Source organism: Sander vitreus, chromosome 21 (genome assembly GCF_031162955.1).
Source record: "Sander vitreus isolate 19-12246 chromosome 21, sanVit1, whole genome shotgun sequence".
Taxonomy (NCBI): domain Eukaryota; kingdom Metazoa; phylum Chordata; class Actinopteri; order Perciformes; family Percidae; genus Sander; species Sander vitreus.
The window spans coordinates 5823622-5838438 of record NC_135875.1 but is presented as its reverse complement, the minus strand read 5'-3'; the positions used below and the strand labels follow the sequence as shown (position 1 = coordinate 5838438).

General features: G+C 39.8%; 1 protein-coding gene and 1 long non-coding RNA gene across 19 annotated transcripts in view; one reads left to right on the top strand and one right to left on the bottom strand.

The window, feature by feature from the left end:
- Nucleotides 1-14817, top strand: part of LOC144535881 (ankyrin-3-like) — a 178456-nt gene that overhangs the window by 61550 nt on the left and 102089 nt on the right. The window lies entirely within an intron of this gene.
- LOC144535901 (uncharacterized) lies at nt 7430-14372 on the bottom strand. Its single transcript, XR_013503710.1, has 3 exons — nt 14223-14372; nt 8070-8370; nt 7430-7958 (listed from the first exon to the last, which is right to left on the bottom strand). It is a non-coding gene; the product is annotated as an uncharacterized LOC144535901 (long non-coding RNA).

Sequence of the window (14817 nt, the reverse complement as noted above, 5' to 3'; positions counted from 1 at the left end):
GTTATGATTGTCTATGGGAAACAGTTTTTGTTACGACAAAATCACCTCACAGTTCAGTGCTCTTCCAGGGGCCTTGTGGTCTTCTGTGATTCCAGTGCATGCTGGGATGGGGTGTATAGATAGGATGGATACATAGAAGCTGTAGTGTGTGACTCTCACAGTAGTTTGCTGACTGTACAGGATTGCAGTATGCTACTATGTGACCCTGGTGCGCTAATGCTGCATTCTTGCTGAGAGATTTTTAAGGGTTTCTTGGTTTATTCATGTCCTGGCCCACTAACATTGTGCAGAGATGTGCAGCCACTCAGGAATCATGGAGCCAAAAACACTGTCCTCATTTACACAGTTCCCTCCCTACTCCCTCTCCCTAGCCACAGTTTGTCTTTCTTCCTCTCTATGAAGCTTTTTAGACAGCTCTTCTTCGTCTTTCACTTTCTATCAAACCCCTCATCAAAAAAACTACAGCTCTCAAATAAAAAGCACAAACACTATCTTCTAAAGTCAATTTTACAACTATTTAGTGACATTTAGCCTGCAAAAGTCTCAGGCTTATGGGAAATTGTGTTCGTTAAAGGCTGTGTGAAACAGAAATATTAAATAAACCACAAATATTAGATCGTTTCTAACAAAAAATAATGACCAACACAAAATACTGTTGAGAAAGTCTCCATTCCGATGCTGGATTTTTTTTTTGTTATTTGCGTAATTAAAAATGTCAATAGGATATTAAATGAGGTTTTCCTACAGAACCCGGAAGTTCGGGTATCCCTTCAGCGCTCTATAGGAGAAAAGAAGGATACATACAGAATGTAAAGCACAGCCCAGTGTGGCCACGAGGCTTGAGAGTCTGCAGAGAGAGGAAACATCCGTGCTGATGTTGGACGTACATCTGAAGTGCTTTATTGATTTTCTAAGCAATTCCTTAATTGCTTTTGGACTATGAGCTGTAAAGCTAAGGGCCACTGCTCATACAGTACTCCATTGATTTGATTATTTCCTCATCTGGCTGTGTGTTCATTGTGTAACTGGGCCAGCAAGTGAAAAACTAATATTTACTGGAACTGCAGTATCAAAATTATTATAATAACAATTGAAATGTGCTTTTTTGTCACATCACAATCCCCACATCTTTCCTTAGAGGATGAAATGTCTCACTGAAAATCAAAAGCTTAATTAAAAATCCCAAAGAATAACAAAAATTGTGGGCGCCTGTGTGTCTCACCTGGTAGAGTGCGCCCATATATAAAGGTTTACTCCTCGACGCAGCGGCCGTGGGTTTGACTCCGACCTGCGCCCCTTTGCTGCATGTCATTCCCCCCTCTCTACCCTTTCATGTCTCCATCTGTCCTATAAAAATAAAGGCCTAAAATGCCCCAAAATAATCTTAAAAAAATAAATAAATGAAAATACATTCTGAAAATGCTTGCTTTTTAAAAATATATAAATCAGTGAAGCTTTTAGTTGTCAAAATGTGAGTAAAATATTGAAAAACACAGAAAAATGTGACAAGGTGACCAACTCTCCAAAACCCACAAATATTTGTATTTGTATAGATTATAAGGATCCCCATTAGATGACGCCTAGACGACCAGCTAGTCTTCCTGGGGTCCAAAACAACATTTAATCAGACAATATTAAAACATTTCATGACATATACAGAAAAGAAAAGAAATGAAAGAAAAGAAAAGAAAGACAACAATATCTGCTTACAGAGCTAAATAACAAAAAAGACTCAAACAAAAAAAATTAAATAAAAATAACAAACCAAGCAAATAGAGGAATATCTTGAAAACAAAGTTATATATTACAGTATATTACATGGTTAACATTAAGGTAGCTCACATAGACAAAGAAGAAAATCAAATATTTTTTAACTACACAATAAGATAAAAAATAAAAAAAACCTTTCCTGTGATAAAATGAATGTTACTTGGAATATTATTCCACAAAGAACTTGCTCTGTAAGGTAGTGTTCGTTATTTATTTCAGGGGCCACCGGAGGAGTTTTGGGATCTTTAGTCAAAATAGACCTGACCCTCCCTTCACCTGCAATACATTTTGGATGACCCTCCAAAATGATTGGGAAAAAAGGCATGACCCTCCCCAACAATTCATTGATGCCTTCTGTACTGGTTTGCGCTTGGCAAAGACATACAGATGCCCATTGTTTTTTTACAGCCATGGCATATGTGACTAAACCTCTGCATTCTCATCTTACGCATCACATCTGTTATGGTGTGGTGGCCATTTCAGTAGATTTACTCACTAAGGCATGGATACCCGTCGGGCTCGGGTTCGGACAGATATTTAGAAATTATGGTCGGGTTCGGGTCGGGCTCGGTCACATCAGCGCGATAAGGCATTTGTTGTAAAATGGTGCTGCGGCTCCTTTAAGAGAGCTCATTTCGTGTGTAAAGTGGGCAGAAGAGAGATAGAGAAAGAGGAAGCAGACGTGTAGATGCGACCGGAGCAGAGTTGGTGGAATAAGTTTAAGTTTTGTACACAGTGTGTGCGGTGTCCGAGATAAACCCCAGACTGAAAGCCAAGTTCATTCATCTGCTCACCAGAAACAGGATTTTAACCCCGACGTTAAATAACGTCGGCCCTGGAGGTAACGAGTCTCCCCTGGTTTTCTGATCACGGTCGGAATCGAAGCAAGCAGGAAAGGTTAACACATTGAACATTTTAAATTAAACTTATTAAAAGCTTATTAACGTGCGCTTGTTCCCCCGTGTGCGCTGATGCGCTCATCTGTTGACATTTCCGAATGCCTTCCTATAGTTGCTTAATAAAAGCGGGCTTTCCACACAAACAAATGTCCATGTGTCATTAGTATAAGAAAAAAAAACGAGATTTTAACTGTGTCGGGCTCGGACATAAATATCTTAATGCCTGTCGGGCTCGGGCCGGGTTCAGTCACGGCTATGTCGGACGCGGGCCGGGTTCGGACGGAAAAATTCAGCCCGCTCACACCTCTATTACTCACTAACATTGTTGTGGAAACACAATAAGCATGGAAACTAAATGCACACTTCCTGCATTACTGCATTACTTCAAATACTAAGTTACTCTTCTAGTAAACTAGTATTCACATGAAATAAATCAATAAAACATTGAGACCATTCGGCAAAGCACACTGGGTAATAAGAAATTCAACACTGGTTGCTATGGACTCGTCACTAGGCTTCCTCAGTCATTGTATATTTTAGCATATAGGTAAAGCTGCCGAAGCTGAACATTATCCAAAACTCCATTTCTCAGACGAGCGTCAATTCGGGAGCTTGCATGCCACTCCTTCCTTCTCAAATGCCTTGAAAGGGCTGTCGTTTGCACAATTTCACAAATAATCACCGGGACCGAAAGGATATTTGAGTCGGGTATCAAGGCTGCAGCCTGCAGACCTCCCGTCTCATGCCCTCCCGGCTTGGTGTTTTGGATGTTTTTGAACTAAACAGTATGGCAATCATGCTAATGAACAAAAAAAAATCAGCAGATGACTTAGTTACAACACGATGGAGCTAGCAAAGCAGTTTTGTGTTTATATGTCCGAGCGGGATTTATTCAGTTTGGGAAATCCCACGGTCTCTAAAGCTACAGTTCAAATTGTCTGGCTGACTAAACAGGGAGGGACCCATCTGCTAGCGATAGGGTCCGAGACTGAGAGAGCTACATGGAGCTACATGGATAAATATGCACCAAACAAGCCACTTTGAAATGTTGCTGTTCTCAATGAATAAAGTTGGGTGACCCTCCCCCCTAGACTAAAAAAAGGCTCCTCTTGTGTGTGGATATCTGAACTGTAAGTTATGTTATCAAAAATAAATGATGGTGTCTGAGTTAGAATAACAAAGTGCAACAAAGTAAGCACATTGGCTAATAGTCTTTTTTTCAACACTCAACCATTTAAGGAGTTCATGCATTTTAACATTGAACCTAGAATTGCACATCAGAACAAGTCTGACTGCTTTGTTTTGTGCTACTTGAAATATAAAAGGTATAATCATGAAAAAAGGGAAAATCAGCACACTGGGTACATTATGATGCCTCAGTGAAAAAAAACAATCAAAAGTTTCTAAATAATTATCTTGAAATGTATTCAAAAATGTAACAAAAGAAGCACCACTATCAGGTCAAAATGTCCATTTGTCCATTACTTTGTTTTATGACCACTACCTGAAAAACTAATAACATTCCCATCAGCTGTAAATTAGCAAATGTTAGCATACAAAATTAGGAATAAACATGGTAAACATTATAGCTGTGTTAACATTTAGCTCAAACACGCTGCTGTGCCCCAGCATAGCCTCATGGAGCTGGTAGCAGTTCCTTGTTTATATTTATTAATGTTTATGTCACTTCTCAGTTTATAGACGCAAGGTAAATGTGTCATGAAAACAGGGCTCTGTGTGTGTGCATATAGCAGCAGTTTGGTTGTTCACATGCACTACCACACATCCAGCTGCACACCCCTGTTGGTGCACTGTGCGCTGTTTGTGCTTTTGGTCCTGGCCAGATGTTAATTTATTCATGACCAGCGCTCTGTCTCTGTCAGAAGAGATTAACCAAGCAGTGCTACAGTAGCTGTCCTTCTTTGTTACTTGTTTTCTGTTATATTTTGGACCTCATTGTGTTTGTGTTGTTGCAGGGGAGTTAGTCTTTCACAACCAGATGTACAGTATGAACCCATGCAGCTGAGAGAGAGAGTGTGTGTGTGTGTGTGTGTGTGTGTGTGTGTGTGTGTGTGTGTGTGTGTGTGTGTGTGTGTGTGTGTGTGTGTGTGTGAGATGTCTGTCTTTCAGTGTTTATGTCTGATTCACTGTTTCTCCTCTGGGCTGGCATATTGTGTCTACCTTAACAGTCACCACACACACACACACACACACACACACACACACACATAGACGTGCACAAGGCCTTACATCAGCACAGTGCCTATGATCCAGCAGCTGCAGCAGCAGCAGTGTCATCTGCTTTCATCCAATGAGCAGAGAGCGGAGCACATCTGCCAGCCAATTGCAAGGAGACCTAATGAGGGACAGATCCTGCAGCTGAGAACTAGTTGAAGGGAGGGTTTTTGATGCACTAATCTGATGTCTGGAGTTTCAGCATCTTAAAAAAAAGACAAAACATATTTGATTTGCGATTAAATTCATATTTAAAAAAAGTTTCTGGTCTGGTCAAGAGTCTGGTCACATTCAACTGCAGTGGAATGTGACAGTAAAGAGCAGAAAAGAGGAGCTGAAGAGTTTCTGCGCTGTGTTTTTATCCTCCTCGTGTGCTACTGTGAGAGTATTGAGACTGCAGTAGCCAAGCAGCCAATCAGATTGCAGCACCAGTCAGAGGCACACACACACACACACACACACACACACACACACACACACACACACACACACACACCCACACACAAACACATCTTTATCTGCCCATTCTCTGTAGATTTCATAAGATATACAATAACACGTGTTTTCTTCTAAGAGGGAATACATATTTTCTAATGTAACCAATTCTGAATTTACAATATTGATAGCAGCATTGATTCTATATTAAACATTGAGTTTTGTGTACTAATCTTTACAACAAACTGGGACATTGTTTACGTTTAAGGACAGTCGTCACACTACACTGCTGCAGCCAATGCAGTACTACGAAGTGACCACTAGGGACTGATAGAGGACCTGAGAATTAATGATCAGTAACCAGGGGAGGGGTGGGGGGGCTAAAGTGTGCACATGGTTGCATAATAGTTGAATATCAACCATTGGCTTTAGACTTAAGAGTTTTTATCATTCCACAACAGAGCTGCAAAGATTTGTCAAATGACAGACAATAAATCAGCAACTATTTTGATAACTGACTAATTGTTTCATTCATTTTTGTCAAACTTTCTCCCATTATTTGCTGTTTTTTTCTTTTTCACATTTGACAGGAAATTTAATATTTCAACATTTTAGACAAAAATAAGCAAATTGTAGATGTTACTGTGGCTTCTGAAAACTGTGAACGCCATTGTTTCACTATTTTCTAACATTTCATAGACAATAATTACCTTAAAACAGTTTAATCCTGCAGTTTCAGTGCAAAACCATCTACCACCTTATTAAAGTCCAGGGCTTTGACCATATCGCTTTAATAATAATGAGTAATTCTGCACGCTGAGCTAACAGGGAGGGTTCTACCTTGAGATATTGAACATTTTATACAAAATATGTTTGTGATTCGTACAGTATAAGCCACAAAACAACTTTTCATGACCGCTTCGTGATTCCCTGCATGCTCACACATCTCATGATGGAAAAACAAATGAAAACTGCAATTATTCAAACTATATAGTTACATATTTTTGTTAATACTTTCAATACTAAAGTGCTGATTGATAATATCTAAGTTTGTTTCTCGGTAACTCACATTGAAGCTTATTTTCTAAACAATTCTTTTCTATAAACCTTTTTTTTTTTAAAAAGCGTTTTAAATGTTAAATGTCTGTACACAAGCAGTAATGCAACACCCTAACTGTATACATTTTAAATGCTTATTTAAATCAGGAACTATCTAAAGAATCTGACCAAATGAAAAATTTCAGTACAGACATGTTTCAGTTTGTATCAAAACATATTCATGTTTAATACACAACACTACTGACTGAAATAGCTGCATAGGTAAAAAAAAAAAAAAAATGTCTGTTTGGTTGAATCCTCATTGGCGACAGCAACATCTGTATCCTGAAGGCCCAGATGTGGCATCCCATTACATACGTACTGTGTAGGTCAATCCCAAATCTGTGTGATTATTGATTTAACACCAGCGGGTTCTTTTCCATTTGTCAACGTTCAGTTAACCCAGCACAGCGCTGCAAATTTAGGAGGTTCAGTTGCCATGGCAACTGCTCCCTCCCTCCTTCACAGATGTCATAAAACACCAAAGAAGGATCATTAAACTGCTGTGTGTGTGTGTGTGTGTGTGTGTGGGGGGGGGGGGTAAAGCTTCCTTCTAACCTGCAGTGACAGAAGAGACACATTCCTCTGCTTTTCTTTTAGAGCTGAAACAATTCATTATTTAGTCTGCTTCTATTTGCACATGTTCTAATAGTTCTGCTGGTTGTGATGCGTCAGTTAAACAAGACTGAGTGCAGTTGACCCAGTTCCATTTATTATGCAGCAGCCGCCGGTCTGATCTTCATCATCGTGTTTTTTATGGAGGTATGGAGCCCTTTGAAAGTGTTCCAACGTACGCCCGCTTTCACAGGGGTGAAGGTGTAGACCCGGTTTGGGTTTAGCCCCAAAGCGCGCTGCCTACCAGAAAGCTCCATAGACCAGCCTGGCGCCGTTTGAACTAGGGCTGAAGGATATGGCCAAAATCTTCAATCCTGATATACATGTACTGTAGATATGTTTCATATCTTGATAACAATAAACTGTATATAACAATATTGAAAAGTACAGAGTATTCTTTCATTTAATTAAAAACGGAAGTGAAAAATGAACATAACATGCAAGAAACAGAATGTAAAGCATTGTCCAAATAACGTAAATATTGCTATAAAGCAGTTCGGCCGCTGGTTTTTTGACATCGCGATAGAAGCTGTATGGTTAAATATATATGATAGATATTTTGATATCGTTTTGACGTCATATCGCCCAGCCTATAGGTTGAACCATTAGCATCTTGATCTTTGTCAGTGGTGGTGAATTGAATGTTTAAAAATTAATAGTAACTAATTTGGTCTAATAAAGCCACAGAAAAGTAAGTATGTGTTAAAACATGGCCATAATTTGCTGAATGGGAGAACATTCAGAAAAAAAGGTCCCGCCTACTGCTCCCTTGGTGAAACTTCAGCATATCCCTCCGTCTCTGGACCACCAGAGAGGAAGAATGATGGGCGTAGACCTTCTGACCCTCAAAGTCTTCCATGTCCACCCTCAGCTCATAGTAGGTCTTGGCTTGGCTTGTCTCCAGGCCTGAAAGATAAACAGTGAGGCAATTAATACTGCTTTAATTAACTAAAACATGTATTTCCTTTCTGGCTGAGTTCCACACTTCAAACATAGACTTAAATAATTTCAGAATACCTTTTTGGTAGAGTAGATAGAATTTGAGTCCGGTCTTTTATTATCTCTCGATCCAAATTGACTAATTTGTGGATGAGGTTTGGTAGTGGTGCACTGCTGTTTGTTCCTCCATCCTCACTGTCCACTTTTCCTGCACAGCTGTCGATGCCCTCATTGCTCATGTCACAGTAAGCCTGCACAGGAGAGGTGGGGCCGGCTGGGTAGATGGTGTACACTCGGCCCAGGCCCGAGGGCTCTGTAGACGTCACTTCAGTCTGTGGGCAGAGGGGACTGATAAGCTGCGCTGCTAGCAACTCTGAAGCTGTACCAAAGAGAAAAACAAGATATTTCTGCCAAAAATAAGGCTTGAAAAAAATCACATACACAACACCCTGCACTAGGGCTGGGCAATATATCGATATTATATCGATATTGTGATATGAGACTGGATATCGTCTTAGATTTTGGATATTGTAATATCGTGATATGACACAAGTGTTATCTGTACCTGGTTTTAATGGCTGGATTACAGTAAAGTAATGTAATTTTTTGAACTTACCAGACTGTTCTAGCTTTTCTATTATTTGCCTTTACCCACTTAGTTATTATATACACATTAATATTTATTTATCAAAAATCTCATTGTATAAATATTTTTTTGTAAGCACCAATTTTCAACCCTACAATATCGCCGCAATATCGATATTGAGGTATTTGGTCAAAAATATCGTCATATTAGATTTTTTCCATATCGCCCAGCTCTACCCTGCACTGTATCACTGTCGCCTTAAGTCTTCATATAAAGACAGGTAAGCCTGTGTTAATCCACTTTAAATAGGATTTGTTTGAATGTTCTTAATGTGGGCATCACAGTACTAAAAGGTTGTTCTGCAGCTGATTTCATGAATGCATGCATCTTATCCTTACTTTAGCCAACAGCAGCAGTGAGTATCATTATGTATCCATACGAGCAAGGCTGACAGACTGTGATTAGAGGGGGGTTCAGTGGCAAACTCAAGGAGACTTTAACAGGACCAGTGACTGTTGCCGGGATTGACCCTGTAATCTGTTGCAGTCAGGATTCAGGCTCTGTGTTAGGATAATTATTTATCAAAAAATGGACAAAATCACTGGAGTTCTCTTAAAAGTTTTACTTGCAGCAAGTAGAGTCAGTTTACAGCACTTCAGCATAAGTACAGAAAATGACTCTCGATAGACTTTAACAGTAGCTTTTTATAGGGAAAAGGGAGTTATATCACACAAAGAGAAACTTTCTCTTCTCTGGTCAGGCTTGACTTCTCCTCCGCATGCCCTGCCCTCAGGGTTTTTCTGTGCTTTCCACAAGGTCAGTGATAATCATGATTATCACATGAGAAACAGAAATGGATGGACAGTTTCTTATGATATATATACAGTCAGGTCCATAAGTATTGGGACATCGACACAATTCTAATCTTTTTGGCTCTATACACCACCACAATGAGGGTATTTACATCCAAATCAGGTGAACGGTGTAGGAATTACAACAGTTTGTATATGTGCCTCCCACTTTTTAAGGGACCAAAAGTAATGGGACAATTGGCTGCTCAGCTGTTCCATGGCCAGGTGTGTGTTATTCCCTCATTATCCATTTACAAGGAGCAGATAAAAGGTCCAGAGTTCATTTCAAGTGTGCTGTTTGCATTTGGAATCTGTTGCTGTCAACTCTCAATATGAGATCCAAAGAGCTGTCACTATCAGTGAAGCAAGCCATCATTAGGCTGAAAAATCTAAACAAACCCATCAGAGAGATAGCAAAAACATTAGGTGTGGCCAAATCAACTGTTTGGAACATTCTTAAAAAGAAAGAACGCACCGGTGAGCTCAGCAACACCAAAAGACCCGGAAGACCATGGAAAACAACTGTGGTGGATGACCGAAGAATACTTTCCCTGGTGAAGAAAACACCCTTCACAACAGTTTGCCAAACAACATCTAAAAAAGCCTTTACATTTCTGGAACAACATCCTATGGACAGATGAGACAAAGATCAACTTGTACCAGAGTGATGGGAAGAGAAGAGTATGGAGAAGGAAAGGAACTGCTCATGATCCAAAGCATACCACCTCATCAGTGAAGTATGGTGGTGGTAGTGTCATGGCGTGGGCATGTATGGCTGCCAATGGAACTGGTTCTCTTGTATTTATTGATGATGTGACTGCTGACAAAAGCAGCAGGATGAATTCTGAAGTGTTTCGGGCAATATTATCTGCTCATATTCAGCCAAATGCTTCAGAACTCATTGGACGGCGCTTCACAGTGCAGATGCACAATGACCCGAAGCATACTGCGAAAGCAACCAAAGAGTTTTTTAAGGGAAAGAAGTGGAATGTTATGCAATGGCCAAGTCAATCACCTGACATGAATCCAATTGAGCATGCATTTCACTTGCTGAAGACAAAACTGAAGGGAAAATGCCCCAAGAACAAGCAGGAACTGAAGACAGTTGCAGTAGAGGCCTGGCAGAGCATCACCAGGGATGAAACCCAGCGTCTGGTGATGTCTATGCGTTCCAGACTTCAGGCTGTAATTGAATGCAAAGGATTTGCAACCAAGTATTAAAAAGTGAAAGTTTGATTTATGATTGTTAATCTGTCCCATTACTTTTGGTCCCTTAAAAAGTGGGAGGCACATATACAAACTGTTGTAATTCCTACACCGTTCACCTGATTTGGATGTAAATACCCTCAAATTAAAGCTGAAAGTCTGCAGTTAAAGCACATCTTGTTCGTTTCATTTCAACTCCATTGTGGTGGTGTATAGAGCCAAAAAGATTAGAATTGTGTCGATGTCCCAATATGTATGGACCTGACTGTATATATAGTTTAACACTAAAATGAAACAAAGACTATAGCAAGCATAACTTTTCTAACACTCTGGTATCGCTGTATCTGATAGTCCAGTGTTCATATTTGGCTATCAGGTGGTGAATAGTTCTAGCCTGGTCCTACCAGACTCTCATACATTTCATTTGTACAGAGAGTCTGGCCATTCTCCATTGACAAGTGTTAACTTCCTTGAAGGCGGGTACTCTGTTGAAGTTTAGAACTATTGGATCTGCCCAGAGCCACTCTGGATCTCCCATAACCAATCGCTAAAGTTTGTTCGTGACGGCAGCTTAGCATTGCTAGCGTTAGCCTTAGCCAACTCCTTCTTTTCCCAAACCCCGTAGGGAGGAGGGCCACAACATCATGGCCACCAACAAAACTCAGCAAAGATTGTTCTTGCTCGGGCTTTAACTTCTGGATATTTGGCAGCGTTGCCACAGCGGACCGAATGGCTTCGCTCGCATCTTTCTTGGCCGCCATGACGGAACTACAACTCAAATTAGTGCACAACCTCAACGTCATCGTTCTCATCCACTCCCTCTGTTCGCTGATTGGACCGCCAAAGATTTGACCAGAGAAAACCCAAGAATATAACGCAAACCCAGACAGAGTGCTGAAGGAAAATAAAAATTGAGCGGAAGTACGTAGGAGGGTGGAGCCGGCTAAAATAGATATGTCCTGTTCCTGTTTTTAGACTTTCTGGTAATGAGTGATCATAACATGTTGATAGGGTTACTTTACCTCTTAGTTCCTTCTCATGTCAGAGAGGAAAGTGGCAGGAATGCAATTTGATGATGTCTTTATAATCTCTATTTTTCCGCAGGCTTTACACATTCACTCTGTTTACTAGTTGTATAAAGCCTAGCCAAGCAGCTAACCGGCTCTTTTAAGACTTAAACTTTTCTATTAATAGCCAGTCACAACCTATATTTAACCTCCACTAAAAAGATTTTAAAAAAGATGTAAAAAAATATCACTAGGACCTGAAAAAGATTTTCTTGATTACAGTTAGACACACAACGATTAAAAGAGCATCACTTCTATCAATTTTTATTTCAAATAATCGTTTTTCTGACCAAACATCTAAAACCAAAAATCCTCACATTTCCTGAGAATGTTTTGCATTTTTGCTTCATTACAAATTATGAAATAGGTGTACTTTTCTAATTGTTGTTTTAGCCCTAGACTCATGACTCTTCACTCTTCTCATCTGCCACTAGCATGTTTATGGTATAGTTATATCTGCATTAATTGATTTTCATTGGACACCAAATCACCATATTGTCCTAAACCTGTTGTGCCTAAACCTGACCAACAAAGGTGCTGTAGGTAGGATTGCGAAGATCCAGGAAATTTGAACATCAACAACTTCAGTCCCTCCCCCCTTTCTGCTAAAGCCCAAAACGGTCTCCTAAGCCCCTCCCCCCACAAGGGAGAATAAATGCGTGTGCATGAGCAGTGATTGACACGCAGTTAGTTGTTTAATCTGGAGGACTTGTTGGTACGTGTGCTCGGTGTCAGCGAGACCTGATCCTGAGCACTCACAGAGACGGTAGTCTATATCCACGGCGTTCCACTTCTGGGATTGCTCCGGTGCCGCAGGAAATTCCACCGGATGCATGGCTTTCCGCTGATGTTTCCTTCTGCTTTCTTTGTGTTGTAATTTTAAACTGGTGGATTTATGGTTAACTACTCCTCAGATCTCTGCAGGGTAAATCCAGACAGCTAGCTAGACAGCTTCTGACAATTTGATAAACAAAAATGTCTATTATGCTTGAGTAAATGATACCCCAATCAACAAAACTGCCTAAAAAAAAAGAATTAGTATTTTTTTTTACATTACATTACACGTCATTTAGCTGACTCTTTTATCCAAAGTGACTTTGTATGTCAGCGGTCGCTCACCTCTGGAGCATCTATGGGTTAAGTGTCTTGCTCAGGGACACATTGGTTGATGTATTGCGGTGGGAATTTAATCCAGATCTCCCACACCAAAGGCTTGTGTCATATCCTTTGCTCTGTTTGACTCAACCTGGCTTGCTGGCTAGTTGTTTCTGCTATGTAGAAAGTAGAGATGTTCTGATACCGATACCAGTATCGGTATCGGCTCCGATACTGCCTAAAATGCTGGTATTGGTATCCGGAAGTACTGGAGTTAATGCACCGATCCGATACCACGTAATAAAGCCCTAAAGAAAATCTACGTTAAAGTAGTTTATTTATGTTCTTTTTCCGTTATAACTGACTGTCAAACTGGATAATAGAAGAAAGTTCTGGGGCGTTCATTGTTTGTGTTTGTTCATGTTTCACAAAGAGTTTAACCTGAGCCAGGCCGACAACAAAGATATAGAAATCATATCGCGTCCATACAGGGATAGTAGTATACACTTGTTAAAACATAATAAAATACATGACACACTGGTATTGGTTCGGTACTCAGTATCGGCCGATACGCAAGTTCAGGTATCGGAATCGGTATTGGGAAGCAAAAAATGGTATCGGACCATCTCTAGTAGAAAGAGACTAGAAGAGATTTTACTTCCACAGCATGGTGCGGTTACATGTTTTTGTGCGAGCAGATAAGGAGGCAATACTTGACAACCAAGCTTTCTGCCTGCAGATTATTTTGGCTGCATTGGTCTCTGTGTGTATGAGATGGAGGATACAGATATGATAAATCATGCAGTGATTCTCTAAACATGTTTCATGCACACCGACACACAACTGGAGACATGATCACAACTGTTGCAGCTGTCGAGGTGGAGCTAGTTTTAACTACTTTATATACAGTTCTTAGGGCTGCCCAATATATCATTTATATTCGCCATCGCAATATCAACCGCCGCAATAAACACATTACGAAAGGCTGCGACATACCACGAAAGACACTTACAGATTTTTTTTTTGTGTTAGCTGAAAGATGTCAGTGAAAACTGCACTTTAAAATGGAACTGTCATATAGTTTTTTTTATTCAATACAATGTTCATTTTTTGTTCAATAAAATAATGTTGGAAAGGGTTTCATTTATTTTAAATTCAGCAAGCAATTTGTTGCATTTTAGCAGAATACTGAAAGCAGCAGAACTGAGTACATTTTAATATCTGTTTATTTATCGCAAGTAATATTGTTATTGTGATATTCAACGTTAACGCATACCGCATATTTTCCTCATATCATGCAGCCCTATACAGTTCAGTTCAGTGGTTCAGGTCCCTTCAGAGAGTCACCAGTGAAATCTAAGCGGTTGTGAGATGATTAGAGGAATACTTCCCTCCCAAAATGATCATTTGTATGTCAAGTACTCACCATGTGTTGCACGAATTCCTGAAGAAAACCTTGTTTTTCTTGCATGCCTCCAAGGTGAACAGAGAATCCAAAAACAGAGAAAGGTCTTGATGAATTGACATAATACGGGCCGCTTTTAACAACAGCAACTTTATCAAAACATCTGTTCCAGATAACACTTCCACATAAACAGTAAGGGTAAATACCGGTAGTAAGGTTTTAGCCGTGTTTGGGGAAGTACTGAGCATACGACTGGATAAACAATACTTGGATTAAACTGCATGAGTGTGAGTGTGAGAGTTTGTAAACTGATGTTAGTTTTGCTGTTTTTGAAAATCCTTCTTAAATTAAAAAAAAAAATGGGGGTTGGGCGCCCTATTACTATAATTCATCAAGGAATTTCAGTGTTTAAATTCTTTGTTCATTGTGGAGGCATGCTAGAAAAACTACATTTTCTTCACAAATTCAGTGATCATTTTGGAGGTTAAGTATTCCTTTAATGAATGAGGAACGGGGAAAAAATCTGAAAATTCTGCATTCATGTTTTGGGAATTTTCTCTATTCTTTGGTTATTTATGACATAACAGATAATTGTATCTACTTGCGCCTTAAACAA